Source organism: Nuphar pumila, chromosome 7 (assembly GCF_984573655.1).
Source record: "Nuphar pumila chromosome 7, dmNupPumi1.hap1.1, whole genome shotgun sequence".
Lineage (NCBI taxonomy): Eukaryota > Viridiplantae > Streptophyta > Magnoliopsida > Nymphaeales > Nymphaeaceae > Nuphar > Nuphar pumila.
Window position 1 is genome coordinate 51413210 of NC_143255.1, and position 15990 is coordinate 51429199.

Below are 15990 nucleotides of genomic sequence, written 5' to 3' on the forward strand. Positions count from 1 at the left end.
TCCTGCATAGCTTTAGCAAATTCTTTACAGAGAGAATCATTAGTAGAACCAAATATTATGTCATCAACATAAATTTGCACAATAAGAATATCTGAATTAAGATTTTTAATAAATAAAGTGGAGTCTACCCGACCAATGGAAAAACCAGATTGTTCTAGAAAATTTTGTAGTCTTTCATACCACGCTTTTGGTGCTTGTTTGAGTCCATACAAAGCTCTTTTCAATTTGTAGACTTTTTCTGGATATTTCTCATTTTCAAAGCCTGGAGGTTGCTCTACATAAACTTCTTCATTGATGTGTCCATTTAAGAATGCACTCTTAACATCAATTTGATATAACTTGAAGTTCATGTAACTAGCAAAAGCAAGCATCATTCGAATTGACTCTAATCGAGCCACTGGTGCATAGGTTTCATCAAAATCTATGCCTTCTTCTTGATTATAGCCTTGTGCCACTAGCCTTGCTTTGTTACGAATGACTTCACCATTTTCATCCAGCTTATTTCGGAAGACCCATCTTGTTCCAATTACCGAATGATCCTTTGGTCTATCAACTAGATCCCAAACATCATTCCTAGTAAATTGGTTAAGTTCTTCAAACATGGCCAAAAGCCAAAATTCATCAACACAAGCCTCATTGATATTCTTTGGTTCTAATTTAGATATGAAAGCAACATTTGCAATATATTTTTCTAACTGCCTTCTAGTTTGGACACCACTCTTTATTTCACCAATAACTTGTTCATGTGGATGATTAGGAACTTCTTTCCAAACCGGTTGAAGAGGAATATTTTCTTGAGAAGTACTCTCTATCAAGGGTTCTTCTTGAAGTATTACTTCTTCTCCTTCGCTTAGAGGTATAACCTGCTCACAATTCTCATCAAATGCAACATGTAAAGATTCTTCAATACAAGATGTTCTTTTATTGAAAATACGATATGCTTTACTTCTAGAAGAATATCCAAGAAATATTGATTCATCTGATTTTGAATCAAACTTATCAAGATTATCTTTGGTATTTAACAAGAAACATTTACTACCAAAAATTTTGAAATATGAGATCTTTGGTATACGATCATAATACAATTCAAAACATGTTTTATGTAAAATTGGTCGAATAAGAACACGATTTAAGACATAACATGTTGTATTAATTGCTTCAGCCCAAAAGTATTTTGGTAAATTTTTATCTTGAAGCATGGTTGTGAACACCCCAAATTTTTCAAAATCTTTTAAAATTTCCCTTTTTGCCCCTGATATCATTTTCTAAGCAATTGAGCCACTTTTAAATCTAAATTCCAGTCCATTTATCAAGCTTTATTAAAAATAAATCCATTTTATATGTTTAAATTGATTTCGGATTTGGATCCATTGTCCAGATCCAAATCTGAGTCTTGTTATCCAATTTTAAATTAAATTTACAGAAAATACCAAAAATAGTTTTAAATAGCTCGGACAGTTCGTCCGATATTCGTTTGGATCCATCGAATTATACTTCTCAATTCGAGGTTTAAAACTCGAACATTTCTCAAAACCTGGATCCAAACCCATTTTCTGAAAGAATTCTTTTCAAAATAACCCCAAAAATTCTCAGAAAAACCCTTCCTTTATAAATATTTGTAAATTTAGTTTAAAAAAAAAAAAATCCTTAGTATTAGAATTTTTATTTTGAAAGCACAAAAAAATAGAAAAATACAAAGAAAATAAATGAATATATATATATATATATATAGAAATAGCCTCTTTTTGAAAATACTTCTTTAGCAAAACCACTCTTTTGAAAATTTCAAGAAAAGCACTGTTTTGAAGACTTCTTTTTTTTTTAGAAAAAGATGGATCAAATTTGAAATTCTTCAAACGGCAATCCGTTACGAAGGAAGGGCGATGGAGGCAATGGCCCTCTGCCTTCTCGATCCTTCGGAGGCTTATAAATGAGAGCATCGAGAAGGGGTGAGGGGGGATTTTTTTTTGGAGTAACAGCCGTTGTTAAGAGACCCCCGTCCGTCTCCCACCTCTCCACGGCGCCATCCCTTTCCTTCCTCCTTCCTCCTTCCTCCTTCATATCGGGGGTCCTTGTTATCCCTGCAATATCTCACGCATTGCCCATCATACCTGAGCTACCATCACATGGTACTATCTTTATCATATAGCCTGTGCCTCATACACTTGTAAGCAGCCACTTCCCAGGATATTGGCGTTAAAGTATTCCCAAAGACTATTCATGCAAGTAAAGGGGATGAGAGCAGCAGCTTGCAATTCTAATTCGGTAATAGGACCAGGTTAACAGGGACACAGCAATCGAAATGGCTCCAACATCTCTGTAAGATTGATAAACATTAACGTCCATAGGAGCAGCGTCACGAGTGAGTGGCACTAGCCCAAGATGGTCTAGCTTGAATAAAAGATGGTAGTTCAGAATCTCAGTTTCGTTGCAAATACTGCTGAGAAGCTATTTTTTGATAACAAAATAAAATATGGGAAGCCACATTCGTTCCCTTCAAGAATTATCTTTAGATCATGGAGTTCAAAAACTCAGGTATGAGCTTTAATTTCCTAATGATTTGGAAAAGCATTTCTGGGATGGACCTCTTCAGGCTAAGGTATGTTGTTAATAAAACCCAATCAATTTTGTATATTTACAGCTTGCTGTCTTGCAGGTGTACAGTCTGGATTTTAAGCCATGTTTTCACTTGGGTATATCAAAACCCATTCGTGATTTTGGGACTATTTCCTGTATGTATGTTCGCTGATATATAGTGAGTCTATATGTTGAATTTTGTTGAAGGGCATTTCATAATTTAAAAGGTATGGCTCTGCAAAGTTGGGTGCAGAAATCATGTATAGATTGTACATTTATGTGTTTCCTGACCATTTGATTTCAGATTTTCTGAATATATGACCAGCTGTAGTCTGATTATTTATATAGCTCAGAAAGATTAGAGGGTTTATAATTGATAATACTATTAGGGGTCTATGGTTTAGCTCCACGATATCTCTGTTCTGGTACCATTGTGTCACCTATAGTTTCCGGACTAACATTCATGATTCACTCACACCCCCCTGCAAAGCGCATTTACAGCTCTCATCAGCTCTGCCAACAGCTACACCTCATATCCACAGTCATTTATGTCACTCATTGCTATATTTCCACTTAACTAACAGCCATTATGCTTCTTCTTACCCTTACAATCATGTAAAGCACCATTGTACATAGCATCCACAGTAAACTCACCCATCATAGCACAGCTGTTATATCTACTCTATATGGCTCTGTCATCATCCCCTCATAACCGTGATTATAATCAAATTGCTGTCATTAAAACCTACAGCAGCACCTCGCTGCGCCAGCCCCTCCTGTTGCCCACCTCATATCACTTATCAATTGACTAGCAGCCTCCATGTAGCATTACATCATTGGTGCACCTGCAAGTCATTAGTGCAACACCCTGTAAGCTTGTTACAGTCACATATATATTTATAAGCTGTCACCATAGCTCCATCTTCCTTACAAAAGGCCTTTTTTTTTTTTTTTTGGGTATATTATCAGCACATCACCCCTTTTATATCATCTACCTATTGTTCCCTCATCCTTTTATACATATAAAACTCACTGTTACATATGCACCATTCTTTCACTACATCCTCATAACCCCCAGCCATCTATTGTACGTCATTTCCCCACCCATTTATACAGCCTTCACATTTACCCTGTATACCTACATTACACACACCTCTTGTCACCCTCCAATATTTTCCACAGCATCTCTCTACTCCAACTATAGCAGCATAATTCCCCACAATTACCACTGTCCACTACAACATCTGTAACTCCCATGGGATGCATATCCATTAGATATATTTGCTTGCCACACACTTATATCCCCTTGTTAAACACATTATATTACTTTACATTTATCTTCTACTGCCACATAACAATATCTTCATTTCCCAGATTTGCTATATTGTCTGTCACAGAGTACAACCGATCCTCACAATCATCTCATCATATATTCATTTTGGGGTATATCGCTTCATCTGCAGCATATACAGCCTCATTCATCCTCTTACTTCACATCCCGGGCTACATTGTCGCTCATTGTCATTCATATTTACTGTCATGCCATCTCTACACAGTGTTGGCCTGCTATGTCACTTGCAGCAATATCACTCACAGTTCAATTGTCAAACCCATTGTCCAGCTATAATATCACCTTCCATATTCATACTGTAACACCTCACTTCCCCTTCTTGCACACTTGTACCGCCATTTTCATAGCCATTCACCGCACATCCACAGCTATTTGCCCATTTTCACTATCCAACATTTCTTACATCTTCCCCCTTCCAAACAATCATTCCCATCTATGCATAGCATTCTCAAGTACATCTCACGTTTTGTCAAATGTACAAACATCTTTATGGTTGGCCACGATCATTTATAGCAGTTCACCAATTGCAACAATTCTTTTGACCATTCTCGAATTAACCCCCATGGTATGTAGGCTTCTCATTAGGCATGTACACATTTTCCGTCAGCTTAGTATATGACATGTTGGTTTCCATTAGTATAATGTATCAAATGTACATCTCTATATAAATTTGATCATTCGTACTTTCATTCTTTTAGGCATCTTCATGTTACATTCTTGTTTCAATATAAACTTCTTAGTTTTCTTTCATATTTTGTGTTTCATACTAACCTTGTTTTTACAAGAAATATATAGAAAAGTGTTATTTTGCTTCTTAGATTAGGATTTTAATTTCCATTCAATGAAGTAGTAATTAGATATCAATGAGAATCTTTATATGTTTTGCTTAGATTAGAATGAATGAGCATTGTAGATATCATGAATTACTTGTTCTTCATGCATTTTTTTCCTTTATTTCTCAAAATCTCACAATGGTGAAACATGAATGGCACGTGCACCATTTCGTAAGAGGTAAATTAATCCTAAGTTGATGATTCATATCAATGGCCATAGTCAGGGTATGGACAAAACTTAGGATTTTTATCTTTTATAAAATAACACTGGATCCACACTGGATCCTTTTCAAAATTCGTCATATTTTCTTTAAATATTTTTCTCTTTTATCAGGGTTTAATTTAAAATTAATTCGATATATATACCAATGGCCATAGTCACGGTATATTGAGAGTTAATTTCATTTTAAACTTTATAAAAGCACAAAAATGTGTTTTCATTCTTCTCCTGAATTTAAATATAGATTATTATATAATACATTCAATGACCATAGTCAAGGATGTCTTATATTTTCAATCTTATTTTAATTCATCTAAAGAATGGAATAGCTTTTCAAAATCCAATTTCAAAAAAATCAAATTCATTCATCATTTAGGATAGAACTGCATCATGTCTTCAAAAATTCCTTTTCCAAAACTCCAAGTGATGTAAATATCCTCTTCAATCAATCTTCAAATCCTATTTATCTTTTTCAATTCTATTTCATTTTCCATCTCAGAGTCCAATTTAACTTTGAGATTTCAAATTCATTTCATATTCAAAATTTCCAATTCAAATCCATTTTCAAAGTTCAATTTGACTTTGAAAATTCAAATTCATTTTATATTCAAAACTCCATTCAAAATTCAAGTCCAATTTAAAATTTGAAATTCATTTGTATATTCAAGATTCAAATTCTAAATTTCATTTTCCAAATTCAATTCCAACTTAGAAATTCTTGATTCATCTTCTTCAGATTTCAAATTCAAAGTCCCATTTAACTTTGAAATTCATATTCCAAGTTCGATCCAAAACTTGAATGTTCTTAATTCAAACAATTCTAAATCCATTTTAGGATCCAGGATTCAACACTCACTTTGGATCTTAGACTTCAGATCCAATTTCCTTATAGGATCCAGAATCCAATTTCACATTGGATCTTAGACTTCAGATCCAAATCCATCTTAGGATCCAGAGTCCAACTCTACATTGGATCTCAGACTTCAGATCCAAAAATCCATCTTAGGATCCAGAATCCAATCTCACTTTGAATCTTAGACTTCAGATCCAAAATCCATCTTAGGATCTAGAATCCAGTTTCACTTTTGGATCTCAGACTTCAGATCCAGTTCCGTTTTACGATCCAGAAATCAATCACATAACGGATATTAGATTTCTAATCCAAATCCATCTTAGGATCCAGAACCCAAATTTATCTCGGATCTCAGATCTCAGATCTTAAATCCATCTTTAGATCCAATTCCATTCCCAATTCTAGATTTCAAATCCAATTCCATTTTCAGATCTCATCTGAACTCCCTAAATCTATTTTTTTCTTAAATACCATTTGATTATCTCAGATCCATTCCAAACTTAAAAATCCAAATTCAATTCCATCACAAGCATTCATTTCCTTTTCTAAATTTAAAATCTAAAATTCAAAGTCGATTTTGACTTTGAAACATTCATTTCCTTTCATTTCAAAGCTTCAAGTCATTCTTTCTCATTTATTCTTCCAAAATCCTGACCTACTTCAAAAACTTAGAACTTCTTTGATCTATCTCAAGTTCTAAAGTTAGATTCAAATCATTTTCTTCACTCTCTTACCAAAGTTCATCTTAGAATACTTGGAAATTTTCAAAACATTCTTTTTAAAAGGAGCATACATTCTTGCATCACACAAGCATGATTCATTGTGCATTTAGAGTTAGAATAAATTCTTAGATTATGTTTAGGCAAAGCAAAAGGTATAGATTCGATCCTTGGTTCGATTACCCCTGGTAAAAGCGCCAGGAACGATCGAACCTCGTACCGACGAGTGAATCCCGTCTCTCCATTTTCCCGCAATATTTTAAAAAATGGAGGCGAGTTATTTGCTAAATATTTTCAAATTAAGGTCAAGTGAGACCGCGCAAAATAGTTCCTCTTCTCTCTTTCTCTTCTTTCTTTTCTCTTCTCTCTTTCTTTCCGTCTTTTATCTTTCTCCCTTCAAAAAGGAGGAAAATAAGAGGTTGGAAAGGAAAAGAGAAGGAAGAGAGAGAATAATACGAGAGGAAAAATTTTGCGATGATCACAGTTTTGGCGACCGTGATGGGACTTCGTCCGGTCGAATTTGTGTCTTTGCTTTGCTTTTATATAATCTAAGTCTTTATTCCAACATATGTCAGCTACATTTTCATGCAAACCTTAGGCGCCTAAACTCTGTCCTAAAGCTGACATCATTGCATATAGGATCTAAGTATGGTTTGGTAGGACCATATTGAGGAGATTATACCCATGTTCACATTAGATTTAGGTCTTAAATACAACTCTCCTCAATTTTAGGGATTGAATGCAAAACAATGTATGCAAGTGTATGCTTCTCTTTATTTAAATCTATCTCTTTAGGACTTGCATTAGAGCCTTCTGATTTCATTACATGTTGATCATATTTTGAAAACATCCCTACCTATATTGTCTCGGTCTTCACGTTGCTGGGCTGTCTCACTGAACCATAGTTCGGGAGAGAGCCTCACAACTGGACCACTTATTTGGGTTCGCGCCCCCCTACCACGTACCTAAGGGCCATAGTCCGAGGTATATCGGTAGGTGCTCAAGGATGTTGGGAAGCCTTTACCTTAGAATCAGAGTAAATACTTTATATGCCACGTACTTCGAGCTTCGGCTTGAGTATATCGGCGTACCTTGATTGGAATCAGATGATATAAATCTTAGAGTTAGGATTAAGGTCCTATCAGCCATTTCAAATATTGCATATAGAGTCAGCTTTAGGGAGTGTTGTTTGTATATCCTTGCTTGTATATCTGTGATTGTGTGATATTTTATATCTTCCTTATATTTTCCAAAACCCTGGGTATATGTTTCAAAATGTCTTCTTTATTTTTAAAACCCAGGTGTATTTTTCTTTATCCTTTTCTTCTTCTTCTAAAAATTCTTCCAAATTCTTCTGATCCTGCCTGCAAGTTCTTCAAAAGTTTAAATCCTTACCATTTATTCTCAAAATTCCATTTTTTTCTTTTATTTTTCTTCTGTTTTTATATTCTTGTTTATATTTTCATAAAAATCTCTTTCCATCAAGAGATATCCTTTTCAAAAATAATATTTTCTTTTCATATTTTCAGTTGGTTACTCTCCCTCGTAGAGTAAAACAACGCAATTGTCACAAATCTGGTGGCGACTCAATCCCTAGTAATGGGATACAATTAAATTTTTAACCTAAATCCTTCCTCTTTGGCAAAATATCTCCAAAAAGTTTCTTTGGTCTAAAAACCTCTATTTTTCCTCCATAGAGAGTTCTGATATTTCAAAAATGGTCACTACAAGAGGGGGAAAAGAAACCCTTCCTCAACTCAGCGACAGTGAGGCGGAAGAGATAAGCTCTCCTAAATCAGTCAGGGGACAAAGTCAGAGCAAGAAGGATGACATCGACCCTGCTATGTATGACATGTTCCAAAGGATGATGGCAAGGATGATGTCAGAGCAAGCCGAGGCTAAGCTGAAAGAGGCAGTTCCTAAAAGCAAGCTGAGGAAGAAGCCTGTAAAGAAGCAAGTCAGAATCATTAGAAAGAAGTTACAGCCAGACACTACTTCTGAGGAATCAGAGTCAGTCAAGGAAGAGTCAGAAGAGGAAGAGCAGATTGTCTACAAGCAGAATCCTCCGAGACAGTCTGTAAAGATAGTTGTGGAAGAGCCTGAATCTGTCAACAAGCCCAAATCTGGGGCTCCAGCAGAGGACCTGATGAGCAAGCAGATGAAGGAAATGAATCGAGCTATTAAGGATATTCAAGCCAAGGGTAAGGGCAAGCAGACCTACACCGGCGAAGATTTTTATGATGGTCTAGATGGGGACGATAACTTGGAGAATCTTCCCCGTAAGTTCCTCAAATTTGACGGGACTGGCAACCCTAAAGCCCACCTGGCCACATTTTATGCAGAGTGCAGCCGTTTCAGGAAAGATAACAGGGCTTTATTCATCTGTTTTCCCCGCAGTCTGGAGGGTGTAGCAGCCAGATGGTATGCTGATCACGTGAATCCTATCGAACTACGAGAGTTCGATAAGGTAGTAAATCTGTTCATCGAGCGCTTCTTATTCAACACTGAAGCCTCACCTACATTAAATCATCTTTACAACCTGAAGCAAGGAGAGAATGAGAGAGCAGGTGATTTCATTCACAGGTGGAGAAGCACCTGTAATAAGATGAAGGTACCCATTCCTGAGGAGCACGCATTGCAGGTGATCCTCAATAATTTCTCTCATGCCCATAAGGAGCCTCATCGCCACTTCCCCGGCGAAATCCTTCATCAAGTTAATTGAGCGAGCTGAATGGCTCGAAGCAGGGATAGAAAGCGGGCTTTACGAGGGCACGCCTCTGGTCAAGAATGTCCAAGACCAAAAAGAAAAAGGCGCAGTTCGCTCATTCAGTTGATGCCTCCTGCAATAATCTTGGCAGTAGCAGCAAAGGAAGCAAGAACAACAGTGGCAGTGGTCCGAGAGTAGATCAGAACAAGGGGCAGAAGGAGAGAACATATAAGAACAATGACAAGCCGCTTCCAATTGGCATCCAACAGAAAGGGGATCTTCAAGAGAAGCCCAAGTACATCAAGTGGGAGAAAGATCGAGTCTTCACTCCTTTAGATCAAACTATGGAAGTAATTCTGGATTACCTGTTAAAGCACGGGATGATCAAACTCCCTAAGATAGCGGATCCTCCCGTAATCTTGGGAAAATTCAAAGATCAATTCTGCAAGTTCCATAGAGCAACGGGGCATGACACAGAGCACTGCTTCGTCCTCAAGCACATGATACAAGACTGCATTGATAGAAGTATTCTGATAGAGGACGAGGAAGAAAAGCAGCCAGCAGTCCTGACAGAACCATTCCCAGACCACTCAAAGAATTGATAAAGCCAAAGTTTTTGTTTGCTTTCGTCTCTTTTTGTCAGTTGTCCTGTAGGGGCTAGTCAGCCCAGTCTTCTATGAGTCTTTTTTCTTTTCAAGTTCTTATAAATATTTAGTTGTTATCAAGCCTTTGCTTATCAAATGAAATGTCGATTTCCTTTATATCTTTTATATCCAATGCTTCTGTTCCCTTTGCCATACTGGGGCATTTAAATTCTTGTTCTTTTCAGAATGCGGGATAATTCTGACGTCATTCATGAGAGAAATGATATTACCTATGAGGGCTTTTTCAAAAATCATGAAATTTTAAAAAATCTTCATTATGACCAAAGAGTTCAAATATTCTTTGGTCTAACCTTTGACAAAAAATCAACCCTCGTGTTGATCATGTCTTCAAAAATAAGTTTTTCAAACCATTATATTAAAAGATCAACCCTGGTGTTGGTCTTATCTTCCAAAATGAATTTTAAACTTTTATATTAAAAAATCAATCCTTGTGTTGATCTTATCTTTCAAAATGGATTTTAAATCTTTATATTTAAAGATCAGTCTTTGTGTTGGTCTTATCTTTCAAAATGGATTTCAAATCTTTATAGATCAACCCTTATCTTTCAAAGTGGATTTCAAAGCCTTTATATTCAAAGATCAATCCTTGTATTGATCTTATCTTCCAAAATGGATTTCAAATCTTTTTTTAAAAAAGATCAACCCTTGCGTTGGTCTTATCCTCCAAAGTTAATCTTAAAACTTTTCAAAGATCAACCCTGGCGCTGTTCCTATCTTTTAAAATGGGTTATAAATCATCATATTCAAAGATCAATCATTGCATTGGTCTTATCTTCCAAAAATGGGTTTTAAATAATTATATTCAAAGATCGACCCTTTGTTGGTCTTATCTTCCAAGATTGGTTTTTAAGCATTACCTTCAACGATCAACCCTTGTGTTGATCTTATTATCGATTTCGAACTGTTATTTTTAAATCAGATCTATTGTTGATCTTCTTTTTCAAAATTAGGTATTCAAAACCATTGCCTTCGAAAATTAACCCTCATGATGATCTCTCATGTTTGGTTTAAAGGATCAATTCTCGCACTGATCACTCTTCTTACAGTAAATTTTCTTCCCAAAAATGGTTTTTCACTTATCTTTTAAATAAACATTTTCCTTTCAAGATCCCATATGCAGGCAGGATCAGAAAAACTCTTTTTTCTCAAATCTTGTAAATCTTCAGTTAATTTTGATATCTTTATTAGTTTCATTCATTTTATTCATATTTTTATCAAGTTTACATCAATTTTATCAAATTTTATCAAGTTTATCAAATATTTTCTCAAAAATTCCATTAAATTTTATCAATTCTTTTCCCTTTCAGGTTAAGGGATAAACCTGATGCCTCTTTTCAATGAGGTATTCTTTTTATATCTGCCCCTTTCAGGTTAAGGGATAAACCTGACCCTCGTTGTCCGGGGTGTTCCCATTCAGGATAAGGGAAAATCCTGAAACCCCTTGTAGGAGCAACAACGCTACCTATAAGGATTCTTTTGTAAATACAAGTTTTGTTAATCTTTATTGATTTTCTAGATTTATATCAATTTGCCTTCGCTAAATTTTCTTAAATTTTTCTCCCATTCAGGATAAGGGAAAATCCTGAAACCCCTCGTAGGAGCAATAACGCTACCTATGAGGATTCTTTTTGTAAATACAAGTTTTGTTAATCTTTGTTGATTTTCTAGATTTATATCAATTTCCCTTCATTTTTAAAATTTTATTCTTTTTCCCATTCAGGATAAGGGATAATCCTGAAACCCCTCGTAGGAGCAATAACGCTACCTATGAGGATTCCTTTGTAAATACAAGTTTTGTCAATCTTTTGTTGATTTTCTAGATTTATATCAATTTCCCATTTAATCTCTTTAAAAATTCTATTCTTTTTCCCATTCAGGATAAGGGATAATCCTGAAGATCACTCATAGGGGCAACCATGCTACCTGTGAGAAATTCTTTTTATAAAAATAAATCAATTTCCTCAAATGTTCTATATCCTTTTGTCTTCTCAGAGTTTATTCTTTTTATATCCCCCGTTACATACCTGGTCCATCTAAATCATAGATCATAAATTCTAAATCTTGTCATATCCCTTCTAAATTCAAGTCTTAGGTTACCTCTTCATAAAATCTTCCATTTCCTCTTCAGGTTAAGGGATAAACCTGAATCATTCTTTTCCTAAATTTCTCATCAAATGTCTATTCCATTTTTCCTTCAGGTTAAGGGATAAACCTGAATCATTCTTTTCCTAAATTCTCATCAAAAGTATATTCCATTTCCTCTTCAGGATAAGGGATAATCCTGAAAACCCGACCATTCTTCTTGCTTCGATCTCTAAATATCTTAAATAGGCCGATCTCCTTCCCGACTCTCAGTTGAAAAATCTAGTTATTTTGCTAAGTTTTTAAATCTAAAGATCAAGTTCATCAGTCCTCGTGCTGTTTGTCTCTCAGAAAGTCTCAATCTTAAATCAAGTCATTAAATGAAATGTCCCAGCTACTTCGCTGGTCGTTAAATGATTAAATGAAATGTCCTAGCTACTTCACTGGTCGTTAAATGATTAAATGAAATGTCCCAGCTACTTCGCTGGTCGTTAAATGATTAAATGAAATGTCCCAGCTACTTCGCTGGTCGCTAAATGAAATATTCCAGCTACTTCGCTGGTCATTAAATGAAATGTCCCAGCTACTTCGCTGGTCGTTAAATGATTAAATGAAATGTCCCAGCTACTTCGCTGGTCGTTAAATGATTAAATGAAATGTCCCAGCTACTTCGCTGGTCGTTAAATGATTAAATGAAATGTCCCAGCTACTTCGCTGGTCGTTAAATGACTAAATGAAATGTCCCAGCTACTTCGCTGGTCGTTAAATGGCTAAATGAAATGTCCCAGCTACTTCGCTGGTCGTTAAATGACTAAATGAAATGTCCCAGCTACTTCGTTGCTCGCTAAATGAAATGTTCCAGCTACTTCGTTGGTCGCTAAATGAAATGTTCCAACTCCTTCGTTGGTCGTTAAATAAAAGGTCCCAGATTTTTGTGGTCATTAAATGAAATGTCCCAGCTACTTCGTTGGTCGTTAAATGAAATGTCCCAGCTACTTCGCTGGTCATTAAATGAAAGGTTCCAGCTACTTCGCTGGTCGTTAAATGAAAGGTCCCAGTTTTTACTGGTCATTAAATGAAAGGTCCCAGTTTTACTGGTCATTAAATAAAAGGTTCCAGCTCCTTCGCTGGTCGCTAAATGAGAGATCCCAGTTTACTGGTCAGAAAGTCCAAAATCATAAATTACAACTAAAGGTCGCATCAAAATCTATATTGAGTAAATATTTCACATAGAAGTCATGAAAACTTTGCCAATTTGCTAAAAATATTTGTTGATTCCAAATAAATCTTACTGCACAAAAGAATTACCTCAGATTACCTCTAGTATTTTCTTCATAAAAGGTGAAACTCTTTGTGAAAGAGAGGTAAAATTCAAATCTTTTTCCTGTTGATCAACCAAAAGGATGAAAGAAATATCCTCGGTATGATTAGTAAAATAAATATTCGATGACATTGAAAAGCCGGAAGCAAATTGATATTGATCATAGCTATGATGCATGTTTAAAGATGATTTCTTGGCAATTAGACAGTGGAAATATCCTGAGCCATAAAAGAATCCACTTAATCCATATCACCTTATCCAGTTTAAAGCTGCAATCAAATATCGGCAAAAGGGATCTCTCAATTGTCGTCAAGATGAAGGCGAATTAAGCGAGTAGACCCCCGGGGCCAAAGAAGATTTGGATCATCTACCAAGATGAAGGAGTTTGTGAAGGATCCTTCCAGAGAAAGTTCAGATCACCGTCGAGATGAAGGCGAGTGTGATGGACCTACCGACAAACCCTAAATGATATTTGATTCCAGCTATCATCTAAAGACTTTTGAGCCAATATCATATATAATCCCTGAGAAAATGAAGGATCGGAACATCTTCAAGATGAAGGAGTTTGTGATGTACCCTTCCCTGAAAAAGAGAGAAAAGTCAGGACACATCTCCAAAATGAAGGATGATGTAAAGAGCCCGAAAAAGCCCAATGACTTGAAAAGAATGCAAAAAGATCATCATGAGAAAACACTCAGATATCAAACTGCCTAAATTGCCAGAAATCATCTTTTCTTATGCAAAATATCTTTTATCAATGTCTTTTCACTACTTGCTTTTATGAAATTAAGAATATCTTTTCTCCTCATATCAGGGAAATGGATAGCTTCCTTGAAGAAAATCATCATCGCTAAAATTTTGAATTTGACTCTTAAAAACCAAGGAGTTAACTTCGTTAGAGGAAATACTCTAGGTAAAAGAGGGAATATCTTTGCACACACGTGCACATTTTTTTTAAGCGTTGAAGTCAACTATAAATTTATCTTATTGGCAAAATTTTTTAGATATTCTAAGATTGAAATAAATATTCAATATCCATTTTTGATGCAATCTATCGTTGTTTATATCTTCCAGAAGAGTTACCCCATTCAATTGAAGTATCTCTCTTGTCCCATCACGGTTTCGAGAAATTCGTGTGGTCGTTCCCACTCAGGTTAAGGGTCAAAACCTGTACTCCCTGCGAGAGGTCATTAAAAAAGCTGATTTAGTCTCAGCAATGAGACACCCAAGTTCATCCCCTTTTCAAGCTTTAGGGAACCCCATTTCCTTCCTCCTTTCGCAAACCCCTATCGGATTTGTTCGTCCAAACTCCGAAGGTCCCATCATGGTCTCTTCACTCGAAATTCCATATGGTCGTCCCCTTCAGGTTGTGGTTAAACCTGAATCTCGTTCCAACGAGTTTTCCTCGTTTCGACGAGGTGTTTTTCTTCAATCCCATCATGGTTCTTCCCATCGAGGAGTCCATGCTTTGTATATCCATCCAGAATAAAGTCATACTTGAACTTCATCTCATGAGGCATTTTCTTAAAAATGTCCCATCAAGATCTTCTTCTATTCCTTCCCCATTCAGGTTGTTTTAACATATCTTCGTCCCATCTAGGTTAAAAGCTAAACCTGAGTCGTTCCAAAGGCTGATCTAGCCTCATTCATGAGGCTTGATCAAACTTCTTATCTTTCATCATCTCGGGATCTTCACCCAAAATCCCATCACGATTTCCTCATCTCTATTATTCAATCATATTATTTTCGAGGATTTCATCTTCCCAAAGCCATTCAGAATAAGGTATTAAGCCTGAAAAGCCATAATTCTTCCACACCCAGTTCAGATCTGCTGACTGGGGCATTTTCAAAATTTGGAGTGTTATCTTTGCCACTAAACTCGGCTTTCAACCGACTTAGTAGCAAAGAGGGGCATCTGTGAACACCCCAATTTTTTCAAAATCTTTTAAAATTTCTCTTTTTGCCCCTGATATCATTTTCTAAGCAATTGAGCCACTTTTAAATCTAAATTCCAGTCCATTTATCAAGCTTTATTAAAATTAAATCCATTTTATATGTTTAAATTGATTTCGGATTTGGATCCATTGTCCAGATCCAAATCTGAGTCTTGTTATCCAATTTTAAATTAAATTTACAGAAAATACCAAAAATAGTTTTAAATAGCTCGGACAGTTCGTCCGATATCCGTTTGGATCCATCGAATTATACTTCTCAATTCGAGGTTTAAAACTCGAACATTTCTCAAAACCTTGATCCAAACCCATTTTCTGAAAGAATTCTTTTCAAAATAACCACAAAAATTCTCAGAAAAACCCTTCCTTTATAAATATTTATAAATTTAGTTTAAAAAAAAAAATCCTTAGTATTAGAATTTTTATTTTGAAAGCACAAAAAAATAGAAAAATACAAAGAAAATAAATGAATATATATATATATATATATATATATATATATATATATATATATATATATAGAAATAGCCTCTTTTTGAAAATACTTCTTTAGCAAAACCACTCTTTTGAAAATTTCAAGAAAAGCACTGTTTTGAAGACTTCTTTTTTTTTTAGAAAAAGGTGGATCAAATTTGAAATTCTTCAAACGGCAATCCGTTACGAAGGAAGGGCGATGGAGGCAATGGCCCTCTGCCTTCTCGATCCTTCGG